The sequence below is a fragment of the Carlito syrichta genome, unplaced genomic scaffold (genome assembly GCF_000164805.1).
Source record: "Carlito syrichta isolate Samal-C Ts95f unplaced genomic scaffold, Tarsius_syrichta-2.0.1 Scaffold288083, whole genome shotgun sequence".
Classification (NCBI taxonomy): domain Eukaryota; kingdom Metazoa; phylum Chordata; class Mammalia; order Primates; family Tarsiidae; genus Carlito; species Carlito syrichta.
Genome location: NW_007232179.1, coordinates 4,985 through 20,830, shown reverse-complemented (window position 1 = coordinate 20,830; position 15,846 = coordinate 4,985). Strand labels below are relative to the sequence as shown.

Sequence of the window (15,846 nt, the reverse complement as noted above, 5' to 3'; positions counted from 1 at the left end):
TACAATAGTCCAAATGTTCTTACTATCAAGCGCTTATAAGCCTCTGTGCTCCTCTCTGCTCCTGTTCCCCTCCGCCGCCCCTTCCCTAAGGAAATCATGATCCTGAATGCTGTGTTCATAATTCTCTTCTTAGTTTTACTACTTGTGTATGAGTCCCTGAACATTATACTTAGTTTTTTCTGTTTCTGAACTTTATATAAAGGTACCCTTTATTTGGCTTTCTTTTTCTGACTTGCTTCTTTCACTAAACATTACTTCTGAGATGCATCCACATTGATGCCCATAGTGTTAAGTAGCATGATGCCTTGATCGCTCTAGAGAACTCCACTGCACAAATCCACTTCATTTATGCACGGAATGGCAGGTGGGCATTTGACTACCTCCTTCCTGTCCTTCCTTCCTTTCTTCCTTCCTTCTCTGTGGTTATTACAGATAATGCTGCTATGAACATTCCTGCACATCCTTCTTGGTACACAAGCACATACGTTTTTCTAAGTATAAACAGTGGGTTATAAGATACATCTGTGTTCAGCTTCACTAGATAATACTGTTTCCCTAAGTAGTGGTATTGATTTACATGCCAACAGTAGCAGATGAAGATTCCTGTTGTCATCTCTCCAACTGTTGGTATTTTCAAACTTTTTATAAGTTCTGCCAATTTGGTGGCTAGGAAATGGTATTTATAGTTTTGATGTGCATTTCCTGATTACTAGTAAAGCTGAACATCTTTTCACATCTATGGGCTATTTCTTCTTCATCTGTGCGATAGCTGCCTGTGTCTGGTGTCTACCTCTCCTGAGCCTTTTCCATCACCAACTTACATTCAGGTGCTCTTTAAGTTATGTATATATTGTGAATATCTCTATCATATTTCAGATTATCTTTTTTTCACTCTACAGCATGTTTGGTAAAAAAAACTTTCAATGTAACCAAATTACTTATCTTTTAATTGATGGTTTGCATTTTCTGTCTTGTTTATAAAATCCGTCCCTATTCCAAAGTCATTGTCTTAAACTCTGTATTTTATATTAATTTTTAGAATCTTGTAGTGCTAGTTCCCCTCACACTCCACTTAAGAGATGTCTTGGGTAACCATGCCCCTTTGCTCTTCCATTTTTATTTTAGGATCAGCTCATCAAGTTTCACAATGAAAATCAATTGAGATTTTTATTGGAGTTACATTGCATCTATGCACAATTTGGAGAAAGAGTTGAGATCTAGATACTATTGAGTCTTCTTATCCATTATATCCTCTCCATTTATTTAGGTCCATTACATTTGGTTTTTTTTTAAAATCATTTTCTCATTAAGGTTACATATATTTTATTAAGATTCATTTTTAAGTACTTTTTATTTGTTTTGTTCCTACTGTAAAATGTATTTCTTAACTACATTTAAACAATTTAAGTCTCATTACTGCTTGTAGCTGGTACATAAAAATAAAATTGACATTACATACCAATTTTGTTCCAGCAACCTTGATAAACTAAAAGTCTTCTAATTTGCCTTGTAGATTCTTTGGATGTTCACAGACAATCTGATCACACAACTGTACTCTACAATATATGAGTCCCATTAATTTATTTTCTAAACCAATCTTGTATTAAACCAAACTTGTATTCCTGGGAGCAATACAATTTGGCTATCATGTCTTACACTTTAAATACACTGTTAGATTTTGTTTGCAAAAAATTTTTTATTTTCCTACAGAAGGTTACAATGTATTTTTTTAAATGTATTTGTATATACATCCATCAGATCAAATTTATTAGCTGTGTTATTTAAATCTTCTATGTCATTAGTAGTCTTAATTGGTTTTCGGCAAGGTCCATTAATTACCACAGAAATTATGTTGAAAATACCCATTTTCTTGGTAGACTTATCTATTTCTCCTAATAGCTGTGTCCATTTTTTCTTTATATATTTTGAAATATATTATTAGACACGGGTACATTATTAGAAAGTCTAGAATTATAATACCCTTCTAGCTCTCTATCACTAGTAATTTAAGGAGGGGAAGGGATTAATGTGGGAAAACAGATTCAAACAATAAATCTACCCAATAACACAACTAGATAAGGTGAGACAAAAACTTGTGCTCCCAAATTCTTTGTGTGATATTCTTTCTACTATCATGCTTTTTGAAATTCAAAATGTTTTAGAATTTTGGATTATTGAGAAGTAGGCCAATAAAGGAAATAAATTAAACACATGTAAACATATGCACACAGCTGGTTCTAGTAGACAAGTTCTGTACGCAATAAAAAACAAATCTGCTAAAAGGGAAAGGGTTTAAACAGTACTCTACTTGGCTGCAGGGGATGGTGGGAAAGTGAAAAAGGAAACTGAGGGCCAGGCTCGGTGGCTCAGCCTGTAATCCCAGCACTTTGGGAGGCCAAGGTGAAAGGATTGCCTGAGCCCACGGGTTTGAGACCCACCTGGGCAACTTGGCAAAACCTCAGTCTCTACAATAAATCAAAAATTAGCCAGCCACGATAGCGCACGCCTGTAGTTCGGTTACTTGGAAGCTGAGGCAGAAGGATCGCAGGAGCCCAGCAGGTTGAGGTTGCAGTGGCGGGGAGCGTGCCACTGCCCTCCAGCCTGGGTGACAGAGTGAGAGTCCAACTCAAAAAAAAAAAAAAAATTAGCCAGGTGTGGTAGAGCACGGCTGTAGTTCCAGCTACTTGAAAGGCTGAGATGGAAGAATTGCCAGAGCCCAGCAAGTCGACGCTGGGGTGGTCGTAAGCATGCCACTACACTCCAGCCCTGGGTGACGGAGTGAGACTCCAAAATCAAAAAAAAAAAGAAAAAGGAAGTGGAAGGTGATTTAAGTGCAAAGAAAAAGAAGATCAAGTCACTAAATCCTGCTATATGTGATAACCAAAAAGCAGATAACATCAGAAGAGAGCTAAGGTTAAAAAGAAGGGGAGTGGGGGTTGCATGGGGCACTTCTAAAGAGATAGCAAGAGAAAAATTATAAAGTAAAGTTACAAAAAATTTAGGGGATATTACTAATTTCATAGCAAGAAAACACAAAGGGTTATAAAAAGCATGGTACAATAAATGCAAAGTCCAAAATTTTTGATTAAAAGCTCACAAATTATATCAGTGCTTTTAAAAAATACATATATAGATATATGTATACGTACTATAGATGTATATAGAATATGCAACTGTATGTATATAGTTACACACACACACAGAATTTTTTTATCTTGTACAGTGGTCAAGATTGACACTCACCCTGCAGGCTAATTAACTGTGGTAACAGACATGTGCTGAGTATGGTTGTCATTTAGGAGGCATTATGAATATATTATAAGCAAAACCAAATGTTCTATATTATAAGAAAGTTCCAGTGGAACAGGTATCAAGGCCAAGGGCATCTGCACAAGACTTATAACATAACGTAACAAGGCCAAGGACATCTGTACAAGATTTATTTCATTAACCACAATGCTTTTAGAGTGATAGTACACACCCTAATACAGAAGGAGTGATTCAAAATCCACCAAGAGTTAAAGGTCAAGAGCCAAAGTCAGTGTATCCCAGGTCAATAAGAGTTTCATCCATCATTTTGTTTTTCTAGGGATAATAAAAGAGTTGATGTACAGAACACCCTGTTCCAAGTGCCCCGTGATTTCTGACAAACAAGTACTACCAGGGACTAGACTTCATTGCTTCATCCTTGCTCTGGCCGTGCTGGTGGGTGGCAAAAGCCTTTTGCCTGCACTTGACCTCCAAATTTTTCAAAAGCACTGCTGTTTCTAGTCAGAGCTCCCCATAACTTCACATCTGAATAATTTTTCCTGTAGTGCATGGCTGTGATATTGACAAACTGGACTAATGAGAGCAAGTAAATTGCCATCGGTTTAACAAAACACACCCTTCTAAGAGAATATCTACAGTTATTGCATTTAGGACATAGTCACAACATTGAAATGACATGTGAGAATCAATACAAAATATTTATTTTTTTTCCATACCACAGAATTCTTAACCCCAGAGCCACACTATAGATTTCCCAGAATTGTAAGCAATTAACATGTTTCTAAACAATGCAGTCCAACCAGAAATGAGGATAATTTCCAACCAGCAGGGGTGCAATATATAATAGGTTCCCATGAGAATGAATCTCTGATTAGCATAGTCTTTAATTCTCTCACGGCCACTCCATCAACACAAGAAGAAACCACATATGCACTCATGCCACTCAGCTCAGAAAAGTTTAAAATAAGGTCTGGCCAATGGAGAAGGAAAGGTGTCCACGGTTTCAGTTAATCAACAGTGGGCACAGAAGAGGATTCATTTCCCTTGGAAAAGAATAGGGCTCCTTTCATATATTCTTGTGGCCAGAAACTGGGGTGAATTTCAGCAGGGTAATGAATGTAATAGGAGCACCATTTCTCCATGAACTCTTATGACTTTCATTTTAACTTCTGATAATAGTGAACCACATGTATGCAATCTTACTGAAAATGATAATCACAACCAAAAAGTTTCTATAAACCTTTTATAGATATCAAAGGGATGCATGTTCTGACCTTGAATTTTAGGGACTCCTTAGAAAGTCTAAACTTGGATTAAAGTAAACATAATACTCCAAGCTAAAAAGCTCAATGAGCCATTATAAAAAATCAGCTCAAAACATCCAAACAATGACTAGCTAGCTAATGTAGTTGTTTTTTTCCTGCTTTTCAGTTGTAAAGCTTTCAATATCTCAGATTAGTGTGTATGTTCATAAAACAATGCTGTTATTTTTATAACAGCTGCTTATTAAACAATCAAATTTTAGCTCAAGGGCAATGCCTCTTGCTAATAATCACAGAAATAATTAACTGCTATGAAACAAGAAGAAAATACACCCAGCCTCAATAAGAAGACAAATCTGGAAGAGTTAATCTGTTTTAAAAGAGGTTAAACAGGATTATTTAAATACTATGGTACAAGTGCTCCTGCTCACTTTATAACTGCAGAAACCAATTTTGTCTGCTAGATCACCATTATCTTTGCTACTCTGTGTAAAGACCACCACTCAGAAGTTACCCTTGTGCTGAACAACATTCAAATCCCTTGTTTGGTCAGTACAGAATATTGAGAGGTGATGCACGTGCAAACTCTTCCTGAGGAATCATTTATGTGTGCAAATTTGCAACCCGACAGAAAGCATGGCAAACAGCAAGGGAGTGGCAAGCTGTACAGGTCTAAGCACTGGAGACATGTATGCAGTGTTTACGGCCATGGATGTCCATTCTTCTGCAATCTCATTTACCTATAAATTAGCTTTCATCCTAGACCCCAAAGGAAGGGAGGGTTAACTGCTGCAAATTAGTAAAAGGAACAGGAAAAAAAGTAACCTTTCCACAAAATTTAATAACACACAACTCATGCATTCAGGTTTGTGTTTCTTTTTACCAACTCAGTCTAAGAATTATTAGGCTAAGAGTCACAACACCAGGTTCTGTGTTTTGCCCTATAGAAAACAAAGTCGTAATTCCTATCAAGTTAAGGTACAGCTGAGACAACACAGGTCATGAAATGACACCGTTTCTGAAGCTTAAGGCCAATCTTTAAAATATGAATCATTTCTCAAAATAATTGTTAATCTATCTAACTTTACATGTCATTACTTCAAGATGACTGATCTGGCTTTCTTTTTAAGGATCTAGTTTCAGGTTTCATATACATATTAGTCAGTTTAGCCATATCAATTACATGTGTTACTAACCAGACAGACAATCAACCTGGATGTGCAATTTTCTGCCTTCAATATTTGGGCCTTCAATGATTTGGTACAAAAACCAGTATTTAACTGGAGTGGAAGAAACTGTATACTGCACTGGCAAGAAAACATGAGAAGAAAATACTTCCTGGCAAACAGCGCTTAGTCAATACAAAATTGGGAGACGGTGCATATTTTATTTCCTCTCATGTTGCAAGCTAAAATTTTTGTTAAGAATAAGTAAGCATAAGCAAAGTCAATTTCGATTCAAGATAAAGAAAAATGTTCTTCATACTGCCATGTACCTCAAGGGGTCAGGTGAATAACATACACTGGAAGAATGTTGACACCTTTTCTATAGTGCCTTCTAATCAAGGCTTTGTAGTACCGAGCCCTGACTCATAGCTGGCTGCAGTCACTGTGCAAAAAGTCAGAAAAACTAAATTTTGCAAACTTACTTTGCCCACTTTTTGTTAATATATAAACAATAAAAAGAATATAAAATATTTCTCTATTAAGTTAATAATGCATCCAAAATTTTTAATGCCAATTCACATCATAATGCAATGCTTTTACAAGAAAAGTTCTTCTGTTTTTGGCCAAAAAAGAATGCTCTCTCCCGGAAAAAAGCACTTGGGTATATTATTAGGATACTGAAGAATTCATCTACATTTAAATCAACATTCCAATTTTATTCCTCTCAGAATATTATTAAAACTACTCAGGAGAAACTTCAGTTCCATGTGTTACTTATAAGCCTGCAGCAACTCCTTAAGAAAAGTAAAATTTGAATGTCATGATAAATCCTTGATACTAGAATGTTACTGGTATAGCAAATCAAACTGTACAGGTCACAGGGACAGCCTGTATACGCTCTTAAAGTACTTCAGTGTTCATCAATGCAATTCAAGATGACGCAGAGTTAAATTAGTCCAATTAAAGTATTCCACAAAATCGACCAACTCTGGTTGATAAGTACTTAAAAAATAAATCCGACAACCTTTACTTTTACTTCTCTCCATAATAATTTTACAAATCAAGGACTTCTACTATCATGAAATGACTTACTTGCTCCCAATATCCCACTTCTAACTCTCCCACCCACCCTACTCCCCCAAAAATGACAAACTGAATTAGCAGAGGCAGCTGTTATGAAAAACCTGCAGATCAGACAGCATCCCTGGTCTGTTTTCTTTTTTGCCATCAAACTCACTGAAGAGGTAAATATTGTCAGTCTGATGTAGCCCAGAAGAGTGAAGCCTATGCTCAATTTAGATTCAAGTAAAATTGAGAAGAAAAGTTTTTTTCCCTTGCCACATCTTTCTATTTTTCTTTGCTTTTCAAAAACAGCTAGAATACAGCTTCAGAAACTTTTATGAAGAGCTAAATTGCACTGTGGGTGTGGAGGAACAGGAAATATAGTTTTGCCGCAGCTGGAAGGCGCCTACAACAGCAGTGCTACTTCTTCCCTATTACACTCAAATATAATGTTTAAAAGATGCATATTGCAGACTTTTAAAAAAGTAATTATCTCACTTATTTAAAGTGAAATGAATCAGAAATCCAACACCATTTATTGTATTTGGATATATTAATGGTATCTGCTTCCTAGAGCATTACAGGAGGCAGCTCTCAACAGTATAAAAGGGGAGCATTAATGCTGAAGTACCGCCCACCCCTAAACTAGAGTACTGCCAACACTATGGCAACCAGTGGCATCATGTTCAGTGACAGAGAGAATGGAAATGCTCTACGAGAGTTGGTCCCCAACATGAACATGAATATGCCCTAGTGAAGCAGGGGAAAATGTGACCAATGTACAACAGGTTTCTATTTTCCCACTTAATTGGGCATTCTGCCACAAAACGCCACAAAGTCACACCTGCCATCTTGGTGGATTAGTCTGGATACCATAAACTTCTCCAGGAGGCATTTTTGAGTTTGACAACATAGCCACACACTTGCAAAGTGCACAAAGCTCAAGGCACAGAGTAGAAAAAAGTTGTGAACTGAAGGGGGAAAGTTTTAGTGAAAGCACAGCTAACATTTTCCTTTAATCAGACTTTCTAATGCTAAACACAAAGACCAACTTAAAGGGGTTGTTCTGGTTATGGTTGAAAAATACTGTATTGTATTGATCTGCCTGGTTTTAAAGCAAATGGTATCTTGACATGTGAAACCAATATATCGAAGTGCCAAATCCACAAATGAACAAAACAAGTGCTTTAAGAAAAAAGATTCTTCTGCTGTTATATTTTTGGAGGAGGCTGCTGATTTTGGCTGTTGGATTTCACTTAGCAATGATCACTTTCCAAGATGCTTGTTCTTTTCAGAATCTGTAGATAAACTCATTAAAAGATTGTCCCATTTCAAAATCACCCCCAAGTCTAGCAGCAACTGTTTTTATGTTTTTGTTTTTTGTTAATTTCTGTTTTTTAAAATTACAAACCAAAGTAAGAAGTCCAACATCCTCTTCCAAGAACAGCTTTGTGACAGAGCTCCTGAGTGTCTGCAGGCCCCCACTGTGCTCTGAATACAGTCTCTGCAGCTCCAGTGTGTCCTCTTTTCAGGAGGAAAGTACATTCAATACGTTTACTATCTGTACCCTCTGGAACTTGCACATGCTGATGAGCTGTCTAGAAAAACATCAGAAGAGGAAAAAGGATGAAGAGAAGACAGCATGTGATAACAGCAAGAATCTGTGTATTGAACACACACTTTTCAACCCTCTCCCAACCCCTCAACAAAGGACTTTAAAAAGTCCCTCAAAACCATGTAGCTTGAAAGGACGTGAAAGGGGGCTTTTAATCAGGAACTGAGACTGGGCTATTATCTCATCCTAGAAGATGCTAAAGAATCTGGTGGCTTCTTGACAAATGCCTGACAATCACTACCACCAAGTGGACACAGCGCCATATGAGAACACCATCAGGACCACAGATATCATCATATTCCCTGATCACCACTGGCTGCCTTACATCAGAAAACCATCAAAACGGGAGGGACATCATTACTTACTATAAGCCAACTCATCCCCAGCTCTCTTCCGGGACTGGTCACCTCTAGGGATAAGAAAATAAGAGGTAGTCAACAGAACTGACAGACTTCACACATCAAAACCAAAGAAACAAAACAACATATCTGATAATGGAAGTATAACAAAAATATCAACAATCTATTTTAAAAGATATTAAATTTAAACATAAATAGATCCATTTATAGTCTGAATATTACTAGCTAAATGGTGCTGTCTTTTAAACATAGAAAACTATTAAATGAAGGCAGGCTCATCTATGAAGATGGTTTACACTGAGTTTTAGAAATAGATTCAGTTCAGGTGTGATGGCTCATGCCTGTTATCCCAGCACTTTGGGAGGCCGAAGCAGAAGGATTACTTGAGCACAGGAGTTCAAGACCAGTCTGGGTAACACAGCAAGATTCTGTCTTGATATTCTCCCCCCTGCCCCCCGCCACCCCCACCACCTGCCTCCTCCTCTCTCTCTCTCTCTCAGAGTACCCCTCAGAGAGAGAGAGAGAGAAGGAGGGAAGGAGGGAAGGAGGGAGGAGGTAGGGAGGCAGGGAGAAGAGGGTGGAAGGGACACTTCAAAATCTTCCTGTAAAAGCCCTATTTTGAAACCAAAAACTGCTTAAAGCCTTTGGGGGGGAAATTTCAGAATCTTAATATCCTTTTTTGCTGGTAGAATAACATGGACCTTTACACATATTAACCAGTTTATCCTCAAACACCTATGGAAGAAGTTCCACTTTAGAGTTAAGAAAATAGATGTCCTATGCTATCTATAAATCCTATTTTTGTCTCTCCAGCTTCTTAGACAGTAACCCAGAGAAATGACTAAAAATGTTTAATCAATGAGTAATAATGACCAATTCACTAGCTTTTTCTTCCCCAGTTTCTAAGCAGCTAAGATCTCAACAGTTGATCTCTTTTTTCCTGAAACATCTTCTTAAAGCTTCAGTGATGCTACAGCACACGTTCCTGACCTTCCTTCCATCTTGTATCTCATTCCTTTTTCAATCCCCTTTGCTGGCTCTGTCTTTAGCCATTTTTTCTTTTCTGTGTACATTTTTCTTAGTCTAGAATTATGATCATACCAGCCCTGTGGTTGTAAATTTTTCCACACGTCAGTGGCTCCCAGATTTATATATTCAGCTCTGTCTTCCTCTCTATACTTCAGATATCTAAGTCCAACTGCCTCATCACCATGTCCATTTGGGTAATTTATGTATGTATTGCATAGTCACCATGGCCAGAATACAATGTTGACTCTACTCTATCCCCATTCCTTCCTCAGTTGTCCATCTCAATTACCTAGGCCAAAATCCTTGGTCATCCTTGATTCTTCTCTTTTCTTTACTATGGAGAGTTCTGTCCCAAAACATAATCCAAAATCAACCACTCTTCATCAATTCTACTGTTCCAATCACAATCCAAATCACTACCACCTCCTTCCCTACATGACTGCACAGTCCAGTAGTAATATCAGTCCAGACAAGAGTCAATGTGATCTTAATTAAAAACATAAATAAAATTTGTTCATGCCTCTAATTAAAATCCTTCCACGGCTTCTCATCACAGTTTAAAAAAAAAATCAATTCCAATTCATTTCCCAGCCCTGTAACATGACTCCTGCCTACCCCTCCAACCTCCTTTTCCTCCACTCTCTGCCTTTGTTCACTCGACTTCAGTTACCCTGGTTCTCTGTCCCTTAGACATGTCAGTACTTTTGTACTTACTATTTTCTCTGACTGTGACCATGCAGCCTCACAGCTGTCTTCTCATCATCTGTGTCCTAGCTCAACTGTCTCCTCCTCAGAAGGCATTACATCACCAAGTTAGCTGGAATACCCTCCCACTACATGCCCTGACCACTCAATCTCTATCCCATTCTCTTCATAACACTTATTATTACCTGAAATTATTTTTTACATGTTTATTTGTTTCTCAACATTAGAGCATAAGTTCCATGGAAACAAGAACAAGAACTCTGCCTGTTTCATTCACCCCAGTGCCTAGAGCAGTGTCTAGCACATAGAAGACATCAATAAATATTTGTTGAATTAACAAGTTAGTGAATGATTAATAAATAGTCTCACAGATAGATTATTAAAATGCTAGCCTAAGTGATCATTTCCTGCTTTTGAATAATCTTCCAGATAACCAAAGTTTCCCACTTTCCTTCTCTGGTTATGTTTAGGACCAGAGCAATGAACCTCTTGCTAGGCTGGGTGGAAAGCCCAAGGATAGGTAGAAAATACCACATGACTTCTGAAGAGTTTTTCTCCAGGCACCACATTCACCATGAACTAGCCTCCAGCAGCCTAGAGAGCTCTAAACAGATCAGCCCTCATGCCACTTTTTAAACACCTCTGTTGTTAACACTACATACAACTAGCCGAAGTCAGCTTACATTGTTATTTTTATTATTATTTTTTGAGTTGAAGTCTCACTCCGTCGTCCAGACTGGAGTGCAGTGGCATGCTCCCAGTCACCGCAGCCTTGACCTGCTGGGCTCCGGCGATCCCTCCGCCTCAGTCTTCCAAGTAGCTGGAACTATAGGCATGCACTACCACGCCCAGCTAATTTTTTTATTTATTGTAGAGACGAGGTCTCACCAAGTTGCCCAGGTGGGTCTCAAACCCACGGGCTCGGGCAATCCATTCGCCTCGGCCTCCCAAAGTGCTGGGATTACAGGCTGAGCCACCAAGCCCGGCCAGCTTACATTGTTATTCACACTAAGATCATCACAGCAGCATTCCCCAAATATTCTGAATAAAGTAAGTTAATGATCATAAAGGAAGACAGAGAATTCTGTATCTAGAACCTCAACTTTTAGACAACCTTCATCCCCACACCTTAGAGGCTTAAATATAACTGAACACGCAAACATAATAGGAGAAAAATACAGATGTGAAAACAATAGGAGGCAAGAAGAAAGAATCCAAACGTGATGCACACAAGAGAATCCCACAACCTGGAAAGCTATCTGAAATCCAGATCCCTGCTACTAAAAAAACAGTGCAAATTTGGGGGTGACCCTTCTCAGCTAAAAGATCTAGGTTCTCACCCTAGGTTAATTAGATCTAGTGGTTACCTTCCATAGTGTGATTTTTGACATAAGACACCAAACTGTCACCCCTCCTCAATCAATTCAATTATGTAGGTAAGAGATAAAAAGAAAGGCTGGACGGTGGCTCACATCTATAATCCTAGCACTTTAGGAGGTCAAGGAGGGAGGATTGCTTGAGCCCAGGAGTTCGAGACCAATTTGGGGCAACATAGTGAGACCTCATCTCTAAAAAAAAAAAAAAAAAAAAAATCAAAAAATTAGTTGGGCATGGGGACACAGTGCTGTAGTTCTAGCTACTTGGGAGGCTGAGGCAGGATTGCCTGAGCCCAGGAGGTGGAGACACTGGTAAGCTGTGATCATGCCACTGCACTCCAGCCTGGGCAAGAAAGTGAGACCTCGATTCAAAAAAAAAAAAAAAAAGTTGCTTTCAGCTGATATGTTAATTCTAGTTTTGAAATAAGTCTACCTAAAGATCATAGTTCACAAAAATTTCAGCTCAAATGAGAATCTGTCCACTAACTGCAAAAGAGGATATATTTGACAACATTTAGATATACTCTTTTAAAAAGAACAATTGAAAGACTTACTCTGTGCCATGCACATTAAAGCTGTGTGCTGCCTATTCAGGACTCCTACATCACATCATCTTATATGAAAAGTATTCTGCAACACTGAACAGGAATCATGGTTAGGCATAAACCATAAAATGACTGCTCATATCAGAACAGCCAGGAACAGAATTCTTATTAGACAGTCTGTACTATTCTAACATTTTTTGCATCAGTGGACACCACTTCTTCCAAAATAATCCTAGCCGAATAACAATCAAAGAAGGTATTAAGTGCAACAGGGCAGAGTATGGAAGGTCCACACACAACAGCAAAAGGAAGCTTGCTATCACTGCTAAGTATGGAGTATGCACGTTCTTGCTGGCCAGTATTAAGTTCAGAAGTAGGTATAAGCTTTGGGGGCCTATTTTGTGTAAAGCGCCTGTCAGAATAATTTATGAGGCAAACTTTAACCCTCAAAGAAAATGGTCAATAAAGTGTTAATTTAATTATAAAATAGGACAACTACGTTTGTAAAATAAGACATTTTAATTTTATCACCTCTTGCAATACTGTCTAGTATTTATATCTCAACCAGAAGTAGTATAAAAAATTCCATTAAGAGGAACAACAATTCCAATTTACACCAAAAATCCAAGGCACTTCTCTGAATATAACCAACTTGGCTTTGGCTGAACAGTGCCACGTTAGTCCTTAATGTATAAAGGCAATGTTACCTCAGGTTATTTATGGAGTTATTTACTCATTCCAAGCAAATCTGACATAAGAACTACTATATACCAAGCAGTCTTGCACCCCGTTCTCTTATTTCAGCTTCAAAATTAGGATTAGGAAAATGTCTTTGATATATTTAAACAGTTCCACATGTTGTTCTAGAAGGCAAACTCAGCGTACTCAGAGAAGTCCACAAGAGCTATCTATATTCCTACATTACTTCACAAATATGTAAATTTGCTTTTTCTTAAAGGTATTCATAAGCCCATCCCAAATTAAAGGCAAACATTCAAATAAAACATACATAAAAGTACAAAAGACTTTAAAGTTATGGTGAGGATTAAAAAAAAAACCATGGAAGTTATACACAGAATATTTTGCATTATTTAAAAATATTCAAGGAAAAACATTTAACTCTAATTCAACATACATAAGTCACAAAAATCCTCTGAAAATCCAAAAATAGTCACATAAAAATAAAAAATAAACACCGTAAGACTTCTGAAGAATAACAACAACAAAAAAAATCGTAAACAAAGGCAAACAGAGAAAAACAGCTGTCTTATCATAGACAAAGAATCAATGTAAACTTTTTGCATCATTTTGATTGTTAAACCACACATACATAGCAGTCTTCAGAAATGGATAAGTAAAATTAATGGCCTCATTCTGTGTATGAAAACAATACCACTTGACATCCAGGAGAAAGACTAGCAGTTTTCACTGCCACTTCCTTCCTTAGCCACAGAAAGTTAGGTTTACCAGGCCTATCTACACAGCTTCACTAAAACCTTTCCATGTAAGTTGCCAGTGAGAGAGGCAAATGAACAGTGGATTACTCAGTAATACCACAGGCATACCAATGCCACCAGGACAATAATATAAACACCAAACCATGGAACAATGAAGAACAAATTACCTGCTTTCTTTCCTAACCTGTGCTAAAACTGAACACTTAGTAACAGTGATAATATTGGTCAAGGCTGATTTTTCTGAAATTCAGTTTAGCCTCAGAAAGATAAACGTCCATCCCCAGCCCTAACCAGATAAATGAGTCAACACTCAACCTACTATTTGTAGACACTGCAAGTGTATTCCTTTCCACAGCTTTCTTCCATAATGCCAGGGATACAAATAAGAGGAGATATGTAAAGGGGCTAAGAGTAAGGATTATAAAAATGAACAGTATTACTGTGCCTTTAAATGATCTGTTCATCTAACAGGTTATTTTCCCATATAGAATCACAATAATTTTATATTAATACATTTTAGAAAAAAAAGATTGTAAGATTTTATAAAACATGGCCATAATAATGAACTGAAAAAAATTTAGAAAAATTGGCAAAATGTATTTATAAAAACCATGGGAGGCAGACTTTCTGGACATGCATAAAGAGATGCCCTACTTTTGAAAAAGAAACAACTAGAAAAAGGAAAACATAAAACAAAATTTAAAGCCTCTTTGCTAGTTTAGTCATAAAGTACACTATTAACTCTGATCATAACATTTATACATACAATGTTTCTCCACATGCTCAGGACTCATATGAGAAAATCAAAGTTGGAAGAGCTCTTGAAGCTTGCCTACCTAACTGCCTAACAAATGAGAAATCCCTTCTTTAAAATAAATGCACATAATGAAGAGCAGGCTTCACAAAATCAAAATACAGTTTCAACATTTTCATGGACAAGCAGCTAACTGCCTCTTACAGCAGGAATATTCTTGGACAGTTATTTCCCATTCTAAGAACCCTGGCATCTCTTCTATACCAAGCCATATTGGCCTAGGGAAATGGACACTAAAGGAAAGAAAAGAAACCAACTTGCCTTGTAAAACCATTCTGTATAAGTTCTCTTTGAAGTTTCTGATCTTGAGCAGCATATTCAGAAAGTTCAGATTCCACTGCCGGAGGGAGAATGTTTGGAATAAATTTAGAAAATAGAGTTGGAGCCATCTGAACCCACTCTGTGAGGAAAGGAAAAGATTCATTAAGGAAATGATATGAACAAATTAAATTAAATGGAAAAGAGAAAGTTTTATTTTGTCTAAATAATAAAAATATATAGTAAACCAAATCTTTAAAAAAGGAAAAAATTAATGCAATCTCATTATGGTAAAGAAAACACAAGAAGCTAAATTTCCTTTCTAAAAAGAATTTACAGTATTAAGTAGACAATTTATATTTTACTGATTTAACAGAATTTAATGAAAAATCCTTAGGAAAATTTTTAAGGAATCTCAAGGAAAATTCTCAATATGGAGGAAAACACAAATAAGATTACCAAAGAATTGATTCTGAGTGGGAGGAGACATGGAGGGGAGAAGCTTGACAGAAATACCAAACCTATTAGCCATTAATTAACACCGTATATATAGCCCAAGAACAGAATGGTATAGATGATAATAAGCAGACATATAAAAAGAAGCAATACAAAAAAAGGGGTGGAGGACTAACAATTAAAATAAGTGGGCTGAACTAACAAGCCTCTGCAAAGCCAAATAAACCATCAAGAGAGCGGGCAGACAGCCCACAGACTGGGAAAAAATATTTGCCAACTGTATTGTCTGGCAAAGGCCTAACATCTAGGATCTACAAGGAACTCAAACATGCCGAAAAGAAAAAAAAACAAACAGCCTCATTACAAAGTGGGCAAAAGTTATGAACAGACACTTCTCAAAAGAAGACATCCACGCAACCAACAGATACATGAAAAAATACTCGGTTCTCAGTAGCCATCAAAGAAATTCAAA

The 15,846-nt window shown here is 37.2% G+C and overlaps 1 long non-coding RNA gene across 2 annotated transcripts; it reads right to left on the bottom strand.

The window, feature by feature from the left end:
• Positions 1–7,952: 7,952 nt before the first annotated feature.
• LOC103255394 lies at positions 7,953–15,062 on the bottom strand. Of its 2 annotated transcripts, none has more exons than XR_504017.2 (3): positions 14,922–15,062; positions 8,741–8,784; positions 7,953–8,358 (listed from the first exon to the last, which is right to left on the bottom strand). It is a non-coding gene; the product is annotated as an uncharacterized LOC103255394 (long non-coding RNA). The 2 variants fall into 2 exon arrangements; XR_002481676.1 differs by lacking the exon at positions 14,922–15,062 and adding an exon at positions 12,399–12,447.
• Between the last annotated feature and the right edge of the window lie 784 nt (positions 15,063–15,846).